Below are 4,524 nucleotides of genomic sequence, written 5' to 3' on the forward strand. Positions count from 1 at the left end.
TGACAACAAGGAATTCAACAAAAATTCCAAATAGTTGAGAGAATTCCCAACAAATATGAGAAAAAAAAAAGAAATTTCTAATTTGGAATATTTAGTATCATTTTTGTTGTCAAGATAGCAAAAGAAAAGACTAAGATAAGATAACAGTAATCTATAGTTTTTAAACCCTTAAAGACTCTTTTAAGCTTATGAAATACTATTTCTTTTATAGCCTTGAGCCATAAAATACATTACGTGCCTTTAAAGTCCTTTCTAATCAAGAAAGCAACCTGGATCAATAAACAACGTTCTTAAAATATAAGAGATTTTTCCATAAAGAGTCATGGTGTAGCAAATAATTACTCATTATTATTCATGCTGTTAAAAGGAGTGTTTCTAAAAATAAAAGGCAATTGTTTCTTTTCTCTCAAAATATATTCAAGCAATCACTTGAACACTTTGAAAACTAAAGTAGAAGGTCATCTCATCACTTACCTTCATCTGTGATTACTTTTACTAAGAGATTTAACACAAATCCCTAGAGTTGCTTGAACATTGTTGTAAACAGACATTGAGAGTTTTAGTTTTCAAAAATAGAAAAATCATTTTTGAAAAAAAAGGTTTTCTTTGTACGAAAAACGAATATATGACACATTAGAGGCAGAGTTGGAAAATCAGAGATTCTAATGACAACAAGAGCAAAGGAGGAAATAAAATGAGGCTGTTAATTCTTCTAGGGGCAGAGAAGTAGTCACCAAATTCCTATTGGCACAAAGAAATTTGTTTCCCTAGTGGAAGATACACATGATAAAACTGTAGACTTTCTTCCAGTATGGGGATTGAAATAGCATGATTATGCAGTTTTTATGAAATGAGATTGTTGACTCTCATAATATGATCAGTTAGACAATATGATAACTGATACATCTTCAGATATGAAAATCTCAGGTGAAGTGGGATAATCCTCATATATTGACTATGTGAATTGTTTAAAGAATCCTCAATAATGGGAATGTTACCAACAACACAATTTCGGGCTAGGGAGAAGCTAATGCTCTGAGTGAAGTAACCAATGGAGAAAAGGGCAGTGACTATTGGGAAACTCAAACAAAGCTTATCTTGGAGAACTAAACAACATAGGTGAGCTTGAGTAGATTTGAAAGATGTGTAAATCAAAAGAGCTTACTAAAATTCAAGATCCTTAAACAAGATGAATGGGGGATCTGTGTTTCATAAAGGTAAGATACATTGCATATCGTCTAACTTCACAAGCATTGCATATTTGTCTTGTAGATATTTCTTGAAACAAAATTCCCAATGGAATCCAACGAGATTCAAACGAAATGAAGTTCTTCTAATCACATCAAATATGGCAATTTCATGAAAGCAAAATTCATAAATGAAGACAAGAAAGATGGATTTTTATTTATGAAAAAAGGTTTAAAAGTATAAATGTTAAACAGTGCGAGGATGATTAGGGATATTTTCATCTTGATGATTAATCAAGCCTCGAAATTCTTCAAATTGTTTATGCATACGCTCCATCTCTTCCTCGAACTCGAGGTGTCGTATGTTAACATAGTCCCTTCAAAAGTCAACACGTGCATTTAGCTCTTGGTTTCTCTTCTCTAAGTTGTTTATGTGATGTCTTTCATCACGGAGTCTATTCCTTAAATTCTCAATCAGATGATGGAGATCAAGAACCTGAGTATTCAACTCAAGTCTTCTGGCATGAAGATGCTATGCAATGTTCACCAAAGAAGAAGTAGCTCTAATTCTGAGAGCAAGTGACTGATTCACTACTTCAATATCGATCCTAGCTGCCAGCATTATTTCATCACGAGGAAGGATCATGTCTCTAGCCACGGCTATAGTAGTATCTTCATTGTCCATTACAGTATTTTCTATTGTAACTGGACAACCATTCACTTCAAAAGTAGTACGCCAAACTACAGGCTCTACTGCAGGAACAAGATTTGGGTTAGCATTGGAAGAAGAGGAAGACATGATTAAAGCTTTAAGAGTTGAGAACTTTGAAAGGCTTGAAAATATAAGAAGTTGATGATGTCTATCACCAAATATTGTGTGATTTATAAGGATTCTACTCCTACTATTATTTTGAATAGAAGATCAAATCTTAACCGTAGATATAAGACTTTCTTGAGAAGCTTTCATTATCTCTGAGATCTAATTACAAATCAGATCTCAATCGTAGATATAAGACTTTCTTGAGAAACTTTCACTATCTCCGAGATCGATTGCAAATCAGATCTCAACCGTAGATATAAGACTTTTTTGAGAAGCTTTCATCATTTTTTAGATTGATTTACAAATCAAATCTCAACCGTACAAATATGACTTCCTTTAGAATTTTTCATTAACACTAAAGCTTATAGTGAAATCACTTTCATATATTTCACAAAATCAATCTGAAATCACTTTCATGTATTTCAGGAAACCATTGATGAAATCACTTTCATGTATTTCACAAAACCATTGTTGAAATGACTTTCATGTATTTCACTAAACCATTGCTGAAATCACTTTCAGGTATTTCACAAAATCAATATTGAAAACACTTTCATGTTTTTCACTTGGGCAGGTCGCCCATAAGAATTAGACCAACTGAAAAATATGTGTTTTTCAAACACTTCCGTCATTTTTCTTTACAAAACCTACTATGCAAAGTCAAAAGAAAATGAATTTTCCAATGCCTTTGCAACGTAAGCATTGTAAAGATGGGGCAACTATTGTAACCTAATTTTGGATTCACTAAGATTTTCTCGAATGTTATTTTATTTTATTATTCATAACAACTCGGGTCAACCGCATCTTTCGATCAAAACCAAGTCCACCGAGCCAATACAGGTTAAACCATGTCGACCGGGATAAAAAATGAGTTTCGGGCTGTTTTAGGCCAAAACCGAGTCCACCAGGTCAATACGGGTTCCACCATGTCGACTAGGATAAAAAATAAGTTTCGGTCCGTTTTGGGTCAAAACCGAGTCCACTGGGTCAATATGGGTCCCGCCATGTTGATTGGGATAAAAAATGAGTTTCAGGCTATTTTTGGTTAAAACTGTTATTTTTGGTCAAAAACCAGGTCCACCGAGTTGATACCCATATAAAGATTTTTTTTTATATTCCAATATAATTTTCGGTAATTAAAATTGATTTTTAGCGGTTGAAACGAGCTTTTTCTAATACTGATTTGAGTTTTTAATTTTACCCCTATAAATATTTATTATTATTATTATTATATATAATAATAAAAAAAAAATACAACTTTTGTCATAGTATGACGATGGTAGGCGGTGCAGTTAGAGAGAAAAAAAAATAGAAAGAAGAAAAAAGAAGAGAAAATCCAAGAAAGCGCTTACTATTTATTTTGTTACTATTTAGATACTATTCATGTTTTTTATACTTTTTCCTCAGGAAAGGAAAAAAATGATTTTAAAAAAAAAAACAATTTGAAAAATACCAAAAATATCCTAACTGTTATATCTAATGTTGTTTAATTTTGAGCCTTTGATTTAATAGGATACAATAGGCTTACCACACTTGATTAAAATCCAAATCCATCTCAGCCCTTAAAATAATCTGCCCTTCGATCCTGTTGTGTCACGTCATCCAGTGTACCAAACGCTCGGTGCACCGCGCCACACCGGAACAAAGCTCAGCCCATCCGGATTGTCCAATCAACTTACAGATCAAGCCAATCACAGCCGCAGGATTAGTTCATCTGCGATCCAACGGTTCACAGCCTTCAAAGGCACCGGAACATCATGCTCGCTTTCACACCGTAGCAACATCTCGGAGTCTCTCTCTTTTCTCACTGGTGATTCTCTCTCTCTCTCATCCGATCTCCCATTTCCAGCCGTTTTAAGCCTCTGAACCACCACAGAAAGGTGAATTACCCCCACTGAAGCAAAAAACTAGTCGTTGTACGTGTTTTCACCGCCTCATCTGGTCGGAAAAAGGTCGTCATTGTCATCGGCCACCCGAAGCTTCGAACCGACAATTCTCTCTCATCAACCATCAACAGAAGTCGAAACCATCGTCATCAGAATACTCTCCCTTAGATCTACCAGAATCAACCATTTGTTTGCTGGAATCTCGCTAGGAAATTTCATCGCCTCCAACAGCACCCGCGCGTGAATCACACGCGCTGCCAGTGGCATTTTCATAAATTTCCGAGAAATTCAAGAGTATTTCAGTCTTTTACCTATGTAGTGGCACTCAGGTAATATTTTATGATTTTTTATGGTATTTTTGATATTTTTATAAATAAATACTTGTAAAAATTTTTGCATGTAAACAAACAAAAAATAAATATAAAAGAAATAACGACGCGGGTCCAACACCCATCTTATCATGTCATCGTTTATGGGTTTAAAACCCGATTTTCAAGTATGGATATACCCATTTCTCAATGATATCAAAATAATTTTTTTTTTATAAATAAATATTATTTGTCGAAACGTCTTTTTTATTTACAGAAAAGGACCTATGTCAAAAATTTAAATACCAAATATGGATTATGTC

Source organism: Populus euphratica, unplaced genomic scaffold, assembly GCF_000495115.2.
Source record: "Populus euphratica unplaced genomic scaffold, PopEup_1.0 scaffold392.1, whole genome shotgun sequence".
In the NCBI taxonomy this organism is placed as follows: Eukaryota; Viridiplantae; Streptophyta; class Magnoliopsida; order Malpighiales; family Salicaceae; genus Populus; species Populus euphratica.